Source organism: Lepisosteus platostomus, chromosome 16 (genome assembly GCF_059453375.1).
Source record: "Lepisosteus platostomus isolate fLepPlt1 chromosome 16, fLepPlt1.hap1, whole genome shotgun sequence".
In the NCBI taxonomy this organism is placed as follows: Eukaryota; Metazoa; Chordata; class Actinopteri; order Semionotiformes; family Lepisosteidae; genus Lepisosteus; species Lepisosteus platostomus.
This window is the reverse complement of record NC_142626.1, coordinates 6,873,154-6,889,423: the sequence shown is the minus strand read 5'-3', so window position 1 is coordinate 6,889,423 and position 16,270 is coordinate 6,873,154. Positions and strand designations below refer to the sequence as shown.

Sequence of the window (16,270 nt, the reverse complement as noted above, 5' to 3'; positions counted from 1 at the left end):
TTCACTTTGTGTCCTTTTCTCTTATTTAATAATTTTAAAATCACCAGTTTCTTACTCTGGGTTTCTGAGATCCATATCAACAGGCAGGAATTTATTTTCCTGGAAATCAATGTGTCCACAAAGGACTATGGTGAAATTCACTAAGTCTTGTGCTTCTCCTGCAGCTTCTTTCTTTCTGGTACTGTATCTACCTGTACATTTGCAAGCAGTGTGGTTCACTGTCTGTCAAGATTTAAGAACGAACAGGAAACAAGTGGAGGCCATTGGGCACATCAAGGTTGTTTGGTTGCTACTATCTCAGTGATGTGAGAATCTCATGCTTCTGTTTCTTGAAAGAATCCAGAGTATCAGCTTCACCAACACAGCTGGGAAGGTTTTTCCATACTGCTACAGCACTGTGGGTGAAGAAGAGTGGATCCGATGCGGTATTTTCTGAAAATATGGAAGAAGATGCTCTACTTCAGCAGTGGTGAATTGAGCTCAACATGTGAGCATTTTCTCCAGGAATTTTCTCCTGTTTAATACAGTACATAATTTTAAGAGGACCTACTGTATACAGAAGAAACACACAAGATTTTTGTGATTTATCACTGTTTGTATGTCTGCATAAAAAGAGCCCCAAAAAGTATTGTAAGAGGGCCAGCACAAATTCAGCTTAGAGACAATGTTTTCCAGCTCTGATCTCTGAGAGATTTTGTAAGTCCAGACAGAACATGTGATGAAAGAATTTCCACTCCCTCACAAAGATCAGGGGTGTGAATTAACAAAGTAGAACTACTTCACCACACTACAGTACTTAAGCACAGTTATTGAGATCTGTACTTAAGTATTTTAACTTTTGCCCAAGAATTTTTGTATAGAAAAGACGCTACTATTACTCCACTCCATTTCCCAGAAACATCTGTATTTCATGTTCCGTCAGGGATTCTGATGTTTTTATGGACTGGGATTCTGATGGGTTAAAGCAGGGGTGCTAGTTGATTGCTAGTGTTCTAAGCCCTGTTGGTTTTTACCTCCTAAGAACAACACAGGGCTTCCCAGTTTAACATCCTTAATGGAGATCATAAAACATGGACCTTAAACGTGGAATTATTTTCCAAAGGAAATATGGAAATAGTGGTTAATAGGGATCTAGAATACATTACATGTGACTATTTCTCCATAAGAATCAATGTATTACAACACTAATAGGGACCTAGGGACATGATGACATGAGTATATAGTAGTGTCCATTCATGTTGTCACGGGAGCCGGTTTTGACTCCCGTGGAGTGCGTTATTAAAGACGCATCCTATATGCATCCAATATGCAGATGGTATAATCCGTAAAAGACAACGGAGGAAGGAACAACGGGGTTAGGATGGTTGACAAGACGGGGGACTGTGACTGTAGTGAGCAGGTGCAGGAGGGAAATGTGGAAGCAACCAAGTCCAAGGAAGTCCAAAAAGGGAAGTTGGGTCGCAGTCCGTAATCCAAGAGCCGGGAGATCCATCCAAGACAAACAGTTAAAAATGGGAACCGGGTCAGAACCGGCACAGAAACAGGAACTAAAAACATAACAGGACCAGGCGCTCTTAATCCCAGACCCAGGCAGTCAGGACGCCGGGGAAAAGGCCTGCCTTCAGACAACCCGGAAAATAGGCAAGCCTTGTGGCATCCATCTTCCAATACTGAGCCAGAAACTGAAGAGAAGCTAGGCTTTTAACCAAAAATCAAATGAGATGCACCTGAAAATCATAAAAACTAATCATAACCGAAAGGGGTAGGAGCGCCCTCTAGAGGAGGGATGTGGAACGTAACTCATATCTTCTGTCTGTAAACAGAATGACCCATTACGCTGAGCACTTAAATGTAATGTGTCCTGGTCTGAAAGAAACACCTAGAATTTGAAAATTAACAATGAATGAGAAAAAAAGAGTGAAGGTGTCAGTGATGAACAATATTTTTAATAAAATAAATAAAAATAAACATTACAGTGCAGAATGTTCATCACTGGAACCCCACAAGGCTGCTGTCTGAGTCCAAGGTTGTACTCCCTATTTACTCACGACTGCACAGCAAGACACAGCAACAACCGCATCATTAAGTTTGCCGATGACACCACTATAATAAGACTGATCAGTGATGATGACGAGTCCACTTACATGGATGAAGTTGTACAGCTGCTTAGGTGGTGTCATAGCAATAACCTGGACTTGAACATAAAGAAAACGAAAGAGCTAATAGTGGACTTTCGGAGACACAGGCCATACACTCACAGCCCACTCAGTATTGATGGAACGGAAGTGGAAACAGTCACCAGCTTTAGGTTTTTGGGAATTCACATCTCTAAAGATCTAACCTGGACTGTTAGAACACTGACTCTATCATGAAGAAGGCTCAGCAGCGCCTTTATTTCTTGAGGTGCCTCAAGCGATGGGGGATGCCAATACATGTGTTGGTGAACTTCTACTGCTGCACCATCGAGAGCGTCCTCACCAACGGGATCACCGTGTGGTATGGCAACACCTCTTCGCGAGAAAGAAAAGCACTGCAGAGAATGGTCAATATGGCCCAGAAGATCATCGGCTGCAGTCTCACCAAGATTAAACAGCTCTATGAGGACCGCTGCCGGGATAGAATTCTGGCCATCACCCCGGGCATGAGCTCTTCACCCCACTGCCCTCAGGCAAGAGATATAAGAGCATACGGACAATTACCACTAGATTCTTCAATAGCTTCTATCCACAAGCAGTGAGACTGGCGAACACATTTAGCCATCCCCCTCGGACCACACCTACACCATCACCATCTACCTCTTTATGATTTCTTATCTATTGCACATCTCCAGTCATTGTTTACACGTCTGTATTGTTTACATTCAGACTGTCTACATGTTTACTTGCACATTGTCTATTGTTTGTTTGTACATTGTCTTGATGCACTGTTTGCACTTTGTCTTGTTTTTTACACTTGTTTTACAATCGAGAGACTTTCTGTAAGTAAGAATTCCATTGTACCAGTACCAGTTACATATGGCAATAAAGTTCAAGTTCAGTTCAGTTCAGTTCAGTTCTTAAAATTTTAAATTTAAATAGCATTAACATGTAGTGTGATGTGTATGAACAGTGCACACAAAGATTCAAGAAACACACAGCAAAATACTTTTAAATGAAACCTTTATGTACAGCATAATGTTAATTAAAATGATATTAAATACTGTATATATGATAAAAAGGGAAATACAGTAAATTTTCTCATATTTGAACTAATTTAGCAACATAGTTGCACTGAACTTTGCAATCAGAGGTTAAAGTCAGGGCATAAAAATTACATCAACATGGCAAGCACATACAAGTTTTAAATAATATAGTAAGTGAATATCTATAATGATTGTTATATATGAGAAAGCTATTTTACAATAATTTTGCTAGGTTTTTTTACACTGCATCCTTTGGACTTAAGTCAGGGAATTTTTACGCGCACAATCATAAAACGTCAGTGTTATAAATGCTGGGAGATGTTAAGCAGGGACCCTCAGTATACACGTCAATCTAATGTTTTAGCCCTAAAGTGAGCCAAGTGCTGAACCTATTGATTTTGTCTCTTAATTTCAAAGCTGTGGACCTGATAGAAAAGGCGCTGAATGTTCTCCAAGCTTAGAGCAGCACACAGAGAGGAAGGTTTCTGCCCTCACTGGACCAGCTTGTAGAGATCTGACTCTGGCCTGAGGTCAGTACTCCTGACCTGGCTGGAGCACATTTAAATGCACACCTGCTGTACGAGACCTGTCTGAAATAACTGTTGTACGTGACGCCTCATGAGTAACTGAAAGGAAAGGATAACATTATCAGGAAAAACCACTGGGCCAGTAGTGGAAATATTTTCATCTCAATACGATTGGTAGTGGTCAATCACAAACTTCCATTCACGGTAATCACATAGGGTGACCAGAGCTGGACTCTGACTATACAACCCCCTGCTAGAGTTCAGGACATCGTGGAGGTTGTGCCTTATGTGTGCCTTCTCTCATTTTGTTTTGGAAATATCTGCTTTCATCACAAATTAAACATCTCAAACCTTCACTGAACTGCTTTTTGACTCCTTGAATCCCTACACAGCCATCGTCCACACCAAATGTCTACTTCTGTAGACAAAGACACATAATTGCTAATGTGAACTGGACAGGTTTATTTTCTACAGACACACTGGCAGTCATGCTCCTGCAGACACCTCAACACTGCGCAGAAAATATACACAATCACAACCTTCAAACATAACAACTCATACAGCACTATGTCCCTGTGCTCCAGCAGCATGCTGGGATTGTTTGTAAATTAATATTTATCTACAAATTATTTTTGTATGTTTAGTACACATAATTTATAAATGTTGTTCAATCTCAGCTCTGTTCAGTGTTGTAGCAGCTCTGCAGCTGTTCTCAGCCTCAGTCCTCCGTGGTTCCTGTTGACGAGCCAGAGCAGCTCCTGTAGAGCTGAGGGAGGTTTTTGTACGGCTGTGTAACACTGTGTGAACACTCCGCTGTGTAGACTCTGACAGTAATAATCTGCTGCATCTTCAGCCTGGACTTCTGTGATGGTCAGAGTGAAGTCTGTCCCAGATCCACTGCCACTGAAACGACCTGGAATCCCAGACTGACGGATTGAAGCCCCATAGATCAGGAGTTTGGGAGCTTCTCCAACTTTCTGATGGTACCAAGCAAGACAGGGGTAATTTGAGCCACTGTAAGAACAGGTACCCACAGAACTGCTGGTCTTGCATCTCACAGTGACTGTCTGTGCTGGGAAAACAGATGTCACTGATGGAGTCTGAGTCACAGTAATCTGTCCACTGGAACCTGGAACGAAATAAATAAAGGTATTACTGGGAATGTAATTTCATAATGATATGCCTGAAATGCCCAAAATAGAATCATTTCTTGCAATCAGTTTCTGCATTGAAAAAGGACCAAAACTCGTTATGTTTCATTGCATTAATTTAATTTCTACTCACCATGAAAGCTGACAAGTGTCCAGATGAAGATGGTGATGAGAGTCATTGTGGCTGTGGGTTCTGTTGCCATGAAGGGCAGCTCTCAGTCATGAAGTGTTAAGCTCACAGGGCTATAAACACTCCCAGAGCACTGAAGCATGTGCTGCCAATGCAAAGTGTCTCTTCTATGCAAATTGTCTTCCTGGCTTCAGCAGCACTTGTAGCCAGTCAGTGCTGGAATCACAGGCTACACTGAAGACATGTCTGCTGGAATCTGCTGGTCCTGCATCATTATTCATATTCCAGGAGTTACTACAGGTTACAAACCTCATGTTTTCTAGAAGATATAGTCCATTGTTTCTGACCAAATTCACTTTGGGATCTTGTTCTATTCTAACAGCATGGGACAGTTACTGATATATGTTTGCCCACTGTTGTTTTTAGTTAAGACTCACAACATGGATCTTCCACTGTTCAGTCCTTTCAGAGCCACTGACTCACACAGGACAATGATGCCGCTGATTCTACTGCTGGTCTTGCAGCTCACAGTGACTGTCTGTGCCGGGAGAACAGATGTTGCTGATGGAGTCTGAGTCACAGTAATCTGGCCACTGGAACCTGGAACAAAATAAATGTATTACTGGGAATATAACTTTATAATGTTAAAATGCCTGAAATACCTAAAGTAGATTTGTTTCATCACTTTGCAAATGGTTCCAGAACTGAAAACCTTATATAAAGTACAGTACCTTTACATTAATTTAATGGCTACTCACCATGAAAGTAGCCAAGTGTCCAGATGAAGATAGTGATATAGGTCATTGGTTCTGTGGGTTCTGTTACCATGAAGGGCAGCTGTCAGTCATGAAGTGTTAAACTCACAGGGCTATAGACACTCCCAGAGAACCGAAGCATGTGCTGCCAATGCAAAGTATCTCCTCTATGCAATTTGTCTTCCTGGGTTCAGTTGTAGCCAGTCAGTGCTGGAAACACAGTTTCTGCTCTGACGTCTATGAAGACATGTCTACTGGAATCTTGAACTGCTCATTCTGAATGATAAATGAAACCTCTTTATCACAGGAATATTCCAGGAGTCACTACAAGTAACAAACCTTAAACCCAAATTTAACTCTGTTTTAGAAGATGCTATCAATTGTTTCTGATGAAATTTAGTTTGGGATCTTATTCTTATTCTTATTCTATTCAATCAACATATAACGGTTACTGAGATAACGTGCTCACTGATGTGTTTAATCAAGACTCACAGTGTGGATTAGTCACTGTTCTCAAGGGCACTTCGCTCGAGGTGGGCATTGAAATAAAAATTAATAAAAATGTTTTTACTAAGTTAATTTAAGTAGGTGGCTGCGTCAGCATGCGTAGGCTACAAAGGAACAAGTAAAGGTTTATTCCAGGCTTAAAAGAGAAGAAAAGAAACACAATATTTTAGCTTTGTGTTTATTTTCTTCTCTTTTCAGTATGGAATAACCCTTAATAATAATAATAATAATAATAATAATATTGCTTACACTTATACAGCACTTTTCTGGACACTCCGCTCAAAGAGCTTTACAGGTAATGACAGGGACTCCCCTCCACCACCACCAATGTGCAGCCCCACCTGGATGATGCGATGGCAGCCATAGTGCGCCAGAATGTTCACCACACATCAGCTCTCAGTGGAGAGGAGAGCAGAGTAATGAAGCCAATTCAAGTTGTTCCTAAGTTAATTTTAGTCCTGTTATTTTAATACTAACATAAATGTTATTCACAATAGGTCAATTAAAAAAAGAAAAGAAAACAAACAAATGCGTTTTCTCAGGCAAATCAACACTACTGTGCAGTGCTTAGGTGGAACTCTAGGATTTGTATCTGAAAAATCATGGAACAGAAGGTGTTTTAATCATCTAAATATCCATCCATCCATTTTCTAACCTCTGTATCCAATATAGGACCACAGGAGAACCTGAGCCTATCTGCAAGATGGAGCTGACAGGGAAGGCTGCTGTCCTGCGAGCTCCCATTCGTCCTTGTCTATTTCTTTATTTTTTTGTTGTTTTTCATACTGCTAACTGCACATACTGCTTGCTCGGTGATTAGTTATGACCGACAAACACTTATAAACATAAGATCGAATATTGGCACAGTTAAATCTACACCAATAATAACTGCCGACTATATGGACTGTGGTGTCTCACCTGTACCTGTACTGGGAAGAAGACGGCGTCGCAGGAAGAGGGGTAAACGGACAGGCGTTCTGGGAAGATTGAGGCAACGCAGCAGTAGCGCCCCGCTCCCGAGTATACTTCTTGCTAATGTTCAGTCACTGGACAATAAACTGGATGAACTGAGGGCAAGGCTTGCTTTCCAACGGGACATCAAGAACTGCAACATGCTGGCGTTCACTGAGACCTGGCTTGACCCGTCTGTCAGGTCTCTCACTGAGACCTGGCTTGACCCGTCTGAGACCTGGCTTGACTCTGCTATCATCCCGGGAGGATTTTCTATTCACCGTCAGGACAGAACAACGGATTCGGGTAAGAGCAAAGGCGGCGGGGTATGCTTCATGGAAAACAATTCCTGGTGTACAGATGTGGAGATTATTTCAACATCTTGCTCTACACATCTTGCTCTACACATCTCTACGCAGCAGCCATATCACCCTGCAACTCACAACTGGCAACCCACTGAAGCTAAGCAGGTGTGAGCCTGGTCAGTACCTGGATGGGAGACCTCCTGGGAAAAACTAAGGTTGCTGCTGGAAGAGGTGTTAGTGGGGCCAGCAGGGGGCGCTCACCCTGTGGTCCATGTGGGTCCTAATGCCCCAGTATAGTGATGGGGACACTATACTGTAAACAGGCGCCGTCCTTCGGATGAGACGTAAAACCGAGGTCCTGACTCTCTGTGGTCATTAAAAATCCCAGGGCGCTTCTCGAAAAGAGTAGGGGTGTAACCCCGGTGTCCTGGCCAAATTTCCAATTAGCCCTTATCAATCATGGCCTCCTAATAATCCCCCTCTATGAATTGGCTACATCACTCTGCTCTCCTCCCCACTGATAGTTGATGTGTGGTGAGCGTTCTGGCGCACTATGGCTGCCGTCGCATCATCCAGGTGGATGCTACACATTGGTGGTGGTGGAGGGGAGTCCCCATTACCTGTAAAGCGCTTTGAGTGGAGTGTCCAGAAAAGCGCTATATAAGTGTAAGCAATTATTATTATTATTATTACATCTTGAACATTTGACAATAAAATGTTGCCCTTTCTATCTCCCGAGGGAGTTCACATCGGTAGTTCTCACAGTGGTGTATATTCCGCCGCAGGCAAATTACACAAAGGCACTGGATGAACTACACTCTCACCTTAACAGACATGAGAATACTGTAGCGTTTGCAGGTTCTTTTTCAGAACTAAAGAACAGTGGAGACGCGATTAACCAAGCACTGACTTTATTTAACAACCACACCAAAACCAAACAAAGGATCTACACACACATGAGGAGACTGACGAACACGTACACCCATTTAGGGTGGTGATTACCTAACAATACACTCTACTTTTACAGGACTACACAGGGCACTAGAATTACTAGGACATTATTTACACAGGTAGGGTCAGCCACTGGTCATCGTGCTGACCCTCAGACTCTTCCCGGCTACCACTCCCATCATGCCCAGCGGTACTACGAGCGCCTAGGGGCGCTTCCTCCTCACCACCAGGCGAGGGCGTTACACTGCCCCCACCTGAAGCGTCTGGCGTCTCGCCGACGTCGAACACCCCCCTCAGGCTGTACTCGTATTCGGCCAACTGCTGCGGAACCCTGCGTGAGCGGCCGCTGTGCCGCGGTGATGGCTGGTGATCCACGGACGCCCCACTATCGGCCGGCTCCGGCCCCGGCCCCGGCTGCTCCTCTGGAGCCTCCCCACACGGCTCCTCCTCCCGGGCCCGGTAGGGGGCCAGGCGGTCTCGGTGCAGGACCACCACTCTCCCCCGTGTTCGCAACCGGACACGGTAGCAGACCTCGCCCACCACCCCGAGTACCTCAGCGGGCCCCTCCCACGACGGCGCCAGCTTAGGGCTGAGGCCTTTGCGGCGGCGCGGGTTGTACACCCAAACCGAGTCCCCGGGCTGGATGCAGGCCCCCTGCAGCGCAGGTCGTAGTACCGCTTCTGCCGGACCCCCGCCTGTGTCAGGTGGGTCCGTGCAAAGCCGTGCACCCGCTACATCCGCTGCCGCAGGTCCCACTCGTAGTCCGGTCCAGCCGGCGGTGCCGACCCGTCTCCGGGCGGCGGGCCGAAGACCAGGTCCACTGGTGTTCGCATTTCCCGGCCCAGCATGAGCGAGGCCGGGGTGCACCCGGTGGATTCCTGGACCGCGGTCCGATACGCCCAGAGCGCAAGGGGGAGGTGGCGGTCCCAGTCCCGTTGGTGCCGGGACACCAGGGTGGCCAGCTGGGTGGGGAGCGTCCGATTAAACCGCTCTACCAACCCGTCGCTCTGGGGATGCAGCGGGGTGGTCCGCGTTTTAGTAATCCCCAGGCGCTGGCACACTCTGGCGAAGACCTGGGACTCGAAGTTACGCCCCTGGTCACTGTGTAACTCCTCCGGCACCCCCAGCCTGGCAAACATCCCCTCCAGCAGTGCACCGGCCACCGTGGGGGCACTCTGGTCCGGGAGGGCGTAGGCCTCCGGCCACTTCGTAAAGTAATCCATGGCCACCAAGACGTAGCGGTTCCCGGCCTCGGTGCGCGGAAACGGGCCCAAAACGTCCACTCCCACCCGCTCCATAGGAGCCCCCACCTGGTGTTGTTGGAGGGGGGCCCGAGAGCGCTCGGGGGGACCCTTCTGCGCCACGCACGCTGCACACGTTCGGCAGTACCGATCCACGTCCCGGTGGCAAAGGCCCCAATAAAAATGGCCTCGGAGACGCTGCTGGTTTTTTTACCGCCGAAGTGCCCCACACCCGGCTGGCCATGCACCGCTCGGAGCACCGCCCCGCGGAGCGACCGAGGCACCACCAGCTGCCACCGTACCTCACCACTGGAGGGTACCTGCCACCCACGGCGCAGCACCCCGTCCTTTACCTCCAAGGCCTCCCACAGGGCGCAGAGGGCCTTGACGGACTTCGGGTGCGGGGCGAGCTCCTCTCGCGTAGGCCGCACTCCTGCTGCCCTCCAGCGGAGCACCGGCCCCACGTCAGGATCAGCTGCCTGACGCTGCGCCAGGTCTGGCAGGCCCACCCCCAGCGGCCCCTCCCGGGCCGTGGCCGCGGCGCTCACCCCCGCCACGGTGCGGACAGCCTCCTCACGCTGCTCCCGCCGGGCGCAGTGATGGCAGTCCGCGGCCTCGCAGGGGCGCCGCGAGAGAGCGTCGGCATTGAGATGGCGAGACCCCGCACGGTGCACGACAGTGAAGTCGTACTCCTGCAGGATCTCTATCCATCGCGCCATCTGCCCCTCTGGCTCCTTAAAGTGGAGCAGCCAGGTGAGGGACGCATGGTCGGTCCTCAACCGGAACCGGGTCCCGAACAGGTACGGCCTGAAGAGGTGGACCGCCGCCATCACCGCCAGCAGCTCGCGACGGGTCACGCAGTAGTTCCGCTCAGGCCTAGTCAGAGCCCGACTATAGTAAGCCACTACGCGCTCCCCATCCGGCCCCTCCTGCGCCAACACCGCCCCCACCCCCGAGTCACTCGCGTCGGTGTCGAGAATATACGGCAACTGCGGGTCGGGGTAGGCCAGCACGGGGGCCCCCACCAGAGCTTCACGCAACCGGCCAAAGGCAGTCTCACAGCCCGAGTCCCAGTCAAAACGGCGGCCCTTGTCGGTGAGGCGGTGCAGCGGGGCAGCGATGCTGGCAAAGTCCCGGACGAACCTCCGATAGTACGAGGCCAACCCCAGAAAGCTGCGGAGCTCCGTGACGGTGCGTGGAGTCGGCCAGCCCCTCACTGTGGCGACCTTACCTGGGTCCGTAGCCACCCCTCGCGGTCCAACAACATGTCCCAGGAAGGTCACCTCCCGCCGCAGGAGCTCGCACTTGCGGGGGTTGAGCCTCAGACCAGCACGGCGGATGCAGGCCAGCACCGCCTGGAGGTTCGTCAAGGCCTGGTCGAAACTCCGTGCATGAACCAGCAGATCGTCCAGATACAACACACACTGGTTCCGCGGGACCGATGCCAGCACCCTCTCCATCAGCCTCTCGAACGTCGCCGGGGCATTGCACAGGCCAAAAGGCATGACAGTAAACTGCCAGAGGCCCTGGCCGATGGAAAAGGCCGTCTTCGGGCGAGCATCGGGAGCAAGCGGTACCTGCCAGTAGCCGCAGCGGAGGTCCAGGGAGCTGAACCAGGTCGACCCGGTGATGTAGTCCAGGGCGTCATCTATCCTCGGCAGGGGGTAGGAATCTTTCCGGGTAGTTGACGCAGAACCTCCACGAGCCGTCTTTTTTTTTAACCAGTACGGCTGGCGCCGACCACGGGCTCGCGGAGGGCTCAATCACCCCCGCTGCGGCCATCTCCCGGATCTTTTCCTCGGCGGCGGTCCGCTTGGCGTGGACCATGCGTCCCGGTGGGATGCGGATGGGCCGAGCGTCGCCGGTGTTGATCTCGTGTTGGACCAGGGCAGTGCGGGTGCAGTCCTCATCTCTCGCCGCAAAGAGGTCTTCGTTCTGGGCGAGTAGCTCCTGGAGCCGCTGCCGCTGGTCCTGATCGAGGCCCTCGCAGCTCTGCTGGAAGAGGTCCTCAACGGCACGCCTCGCTTCCACGCAACGCTCGGCCCCCGCTGCCGCCTTGTCTGGCCCCCCGGCCGACTCAGGGGCAGGATCCGGCACGCTCGCTCCCCGGCTCGCAGGCCTGGTCTGCCCCGGCGACTGACGCCGCCGCTGCCGCTGCCTCTTGTTCCCCCGGCTCCGGCAAGCCCGCGTCCCTCAGCCTTCGCCGGACCTGCCCTCCACCAGGTGCAGTCGCTCCCCCTGCCACACCAACTCCTGCCGGTCCAAGTCCAAACTGGCCCCCACTCGCTGCAGTAGGTCCAGCTCCAGAATGCAGTCCTCCTGGATGGGTGCAAGGTAGCAGGGGTGGCGCACCGTCGCTGCACCCAGACTGAAGGCAAGCACCCGTTTCCCCCGGACAGCAGCGAGCTGTCCCGTCACGGTCCTCAGCCGCAGGCTAGAGGCCTCCCATCCTGGGGGGTTGGTGCCCTCGGTGTCGGGGAGGACGCCCGGCCGGAGTAGGGTTACCGATGAACCGGTGTCGAGTAGGGCCAGGCAGGGTTGGTCCTCGATTCGGCAGTGGAGGTACAGGCCCCGGCTACAGCCGACTCGCCCCACGGTGGCGTGAGGGGCGCCGGTTTTTACAGCGCTCTCCGGAGCGGGGGTTGAGGTGTTCAAGGGCGGCCTTCCCCGCGCTGAGCCGCCCCGTTGCCCGTTTCCCGACGCCGATCGGGGAGTGTGAGGTTCGGGTGCCCGGCAGAACTGGGCTCGGTGTCCTCTCTTCCCCCAGCGGTTGCAAATCAGCGTGCGGGGCTGTTCCGCGGCGGTTGCTGCACGGGCTGGCTCCTCTTCCCCCTCGCTGGATTCCTCCGTCGCCGTCTCGGTCAGCCGGCAGGGCGCACTGCGTCTGCTGGCACTTCCAGTCACCCCGAACACTGCCTCAGCCCGTGTAGCAAGGGCCAAGGCCTGCTCCAGCGATGTTGGCGCGGCCAGTCGCACGTGGCGCCGCAGCTCCTCGGGTGAGAGGGCCTTGAGAAAGGCCTGGAGAGCCATCTCCCGCTGCGCCTCCCGCTGCCATCTCCCGCTGCGGTATCCTCGGCTGGCGAGGAACATGACGTCCGCGGCGACCGGGCCCAGTCGCTCTCCCGGTCGGCGCCGCCGCAGGGCCAGCCTCTCCCGCATCAAGTCTGGCGCCTCCTCTACACCGAAGCGCAGCTGGAGGGCTGCTGCCAGCGCCGTGTAGTCGCCTCTGTCCTCCTCCGGGACGTCCAGGAGCACCTGGCAGGCCGCTCCTTCCAGCGCCGCCGCCAGGTGGCCGGCCATCTCCGCCCAGCTCCAGCCATTCGTCCGGGCCGCGAGCTGGAACTGCGCCTCATAGGTCTCCCAAGGCGCTTCACCATCGTAGCGACCTGGTCGCACCCGCGCCGATGGGTGTGGGAATCGCTGATCGGCTCCGGCAGGGAGGGCATCCTCTCTCCGGGGCAGCCGCCCCAATTCTACTGGCGGGACCACTACTGGGTAGCCCTGGTAAGGGCTGTGGCCACCTGTCGCACCCAGGAGTTGCTCAGGCTCCTTATGTGCGCCGCCGATGGGTTCTGCGTCTTTCAGCGTCAGCCGGCGTTTTACGGAATCGGGTAGCGTCTGCCACGAGTTGTTCATTCTGCCCGCTTCTGACACCAATTTAGCGTTTGCAGGTTCTTTTTCAGAACTAAAGAACAGTGGAGACACGATTAACCAAGCACTGACTTTATTTAACAACCACACCAAAACCAAACACAGGATCTACACACACATGAGGAGACTGACGGAACATGTACACATACAGTGCCTTGCGAAAGTATTCGGCCCCCTTGAACTTTTCAACCTTTTGCCACATTTCAGGCTTCAAACATAAAGATATAAATTTTTTATTTTATGTGAAGAATCACCAACAAGTGGGACACAATTGTGAAGTGGAACGAAATCTATTGGATTTTTGAAACTTTTTTAACTAATAAAAAAATGAAAAGTGGGGCGTGCAAAATTATTCGGCCCCTTTACTTTCAGTGCAGCAAACTCACTCCAGAAGTTCAGCGAGGATCTCTGAATGATCCAATGTTGTCCTAAATGACTGATGGTGATAAATAGAATCCACCTGTGTGTAATCAAGTCTCTGTATAAATGCACCTGCTCTGTGATAGTCTCAAGGTTCTGTTGAAAGCGCAGAGAGCATCATGAAGACCAAGGAACACACCAGGCAGGTCCGTAATACTGTTGTGGAGAAGTTTAAAGCCGGATTTGGATACAAAAAGATTTCCCAAGCTTCAAACATCCCAAGGAGCACTGTGCAAGCGATCATCTTGAAATGGAAGGAGTATCAGACCACTGCAAATCTACCAAGACCTGGCCGTCCCTCTAAACTTTCAGCTCAGTCAAGGAGAAGACTGATCAGAGATGCAGCCAAGAGGCCCATGATCACTCTGGATGAACTGCAGAGAACTACAGCTGAGGTGGGAGAGTCTGTCCATAGGACAACAATCAGTCTTACACTGCACAAATCTGGCCTTTATGGAAGAGTGGCAAGAAGAAAGCCATTTATCAAAGATATCCATAAAAAGTCTCGTCTAAAGTTTGCCACAAGCCACCTGGGAGACACCCCAAACATGTGGAAGAAGGTGCTCTGGTCAGATGAAACCAAAATCGAACTTTTTGGCCACAATGCAAAACGATATGTTTGGCGTAAAAGCAACACAGCTCATCACCCTCAACACACCATCCCCACTGTCAAACATGGTGGTGGCAGCATCATGGTTTGGGCCTGCTTTTCTTCAGCAGGGACAGGGAAGATGGTTAAAATTGAGGGGAAGATGGATGCAGCCAAATACAGGACCATTCTGGATGAAAACCTGTTGGAGTCTGCAAAAGACCTGAAACTGGGACGGAGATTTATCTTCCAACAAGACAATGATCCCAAACATACAGCAAAATCTACAAAGGAATGGTTCACAAATAAACGTATCCAGGTGTTTGAATGGCCAAGTCAAAGTCCAGACCTGAATCCAATCGAGAATCTGTGGAAAGAGCTGAAAACTGCTGTTCACAAACGCTCTCCATCCAACCTCACTGAGCTCGAGCTGTTTTGCAAGGAAGAATGGGCAAGAATTTCAGTCTCTCGATGTGCAAAACTGATAGAGACATACCCCAAGCGACTTGCAGCTGTAATCGCAGCAAAAGGTGGCTCTACAAAGTATTAACGCAAGGGGGCCGAATAATTTTGCACGCCCCACTTTTCATTTTTTTATTAGTTAAAAAAGTTTCAAAAATCCAATAGATTTCGTTCCACTTCACAATTGTGTCCCACTTGTTGGTGATTCTTCACATAAAATAAAAAATTTATATCTTTATGTTTGAAGCCTGAAATGTGGCAAAAGGTTGAAAAGTTCAAGGGGGCCGAATACTTTCGCAAGGCACTGTATTTAGGGTGGTAATTACCTAACAACACACTACACTTTTACAGGACTACACAGGGCACTAGAATTACTAGGACATTATTTACACAGGTAGGGTCAGCCGCTGGTCATCGTGCTGACCCTCAGACTCTTCCCGGCTACCACTCCCAGCATGCCCAGCGATACTACGAGCGCCTAGGGGCGCTTCCTCCTCGCCACCAGGCGAGGGCGTTACAATACTAATATACTAAGCTATCCCAATATACTAAGCAGATTTAAACGTGCACAGTAAAGAGATTCAATGATTAAATAATTTCACTAACAACCAATGCACCACGAGCACCCCTGTCGGTCATTTTGGCCAGCCAATCACGTATCGCTGAACACTGCGGTGCACTGCGGGTAATTGCGTTTGCGGTATGGGGTTGTACTGTGCAATTTGAATGGCTGCATCTGTATATGCTGTTGTTGATTTATAATTCTATGGGTAATATTCTCCATGACATTTCATTCATAGAGTCCTTCTTCATTTGAACACAAGGTCTTTCCAGCTTTAACCAGTTTTTAGTGATTTATTTCAAGGCTGCAGTTCTGACAGTTCTAAACAAGTATCTTTCTGCCACTGAACACAGTTCATCTGGTGTTTGTCACAGGAGGAAAATGACTCCTAATGAGGATTTTTAAATATTTTTTTCATACCAAAAATGTTTACAACATGACAGGTATTTTCAGCCATTCCAACAGTTTGTAATCCAAATTTATCATATTTGGCTTGTAATTGGTGTGTCTTCCAATATTGAATATGAACTTTTTACCCATATTCTCTCCATGAGTGCGAGTTGGTGGATTTATACAGAATTGAATGGTTTTAGATTCTTCAATTACTGTGGGAGGCCCAACCCCAACATCTCATTTGTATCTTACTCTTAACTCCTGTTTTCCTCTTGTGTTTTCTTCTATTTTATATACATCTGAAAAGATTTGTCTGTAGAAGCAAGTTAGGTATTAATTATTAATTATTATTAATTATTAATAAGCCTCGCCGCTACATATCCCCCCCTTTTTGAAGGTCACGAGGTCCCGAGGCATTGTTGCCTTCAAAACAAAACAGAGTTAAGTGATGTCCCTTGTCATTGGAACAGTAACCTTAAATGTCTACATTACTC

General features: G+C 49.5%; 1 protein-coding gene, 1 long non-coding RNA gene and 1 pseudogene across 2 annotated transcripts in view; 1 reads left to right on the top strand and 2 right to left on the bottom strand.

Annotated features, from left to right (window-relative positions):
* The window catches only part of LOC148646745 (NACHT, LRR and PYD domains-containing protein 3-like), a 2,700,574-nt gene that overhangs the window by 270,626 nt on the left and 2,413,678 nt on the right, over window positions 1-16,270 (top strand). The window lies entirely within an intron of this gene.
* LOC148646779 (uncharacterized) lies at window positions 4,648-5,816 on the bottom strand. Its single transcript, XR_015927513.1, has 2 exons — window positions 4,993-5,816; window positions 4,648-4,837 (listed from the first exon to the last, which is right to left on the bottom strand). It is a non-coding gene; the product is annotated as an uncharacterized LOC148646779 (long non-coding RNA).
* LOC148646778 (uncharacterized) lies at window positions 12,351-15,923 on the bottom strand (annotated as a pseudogene).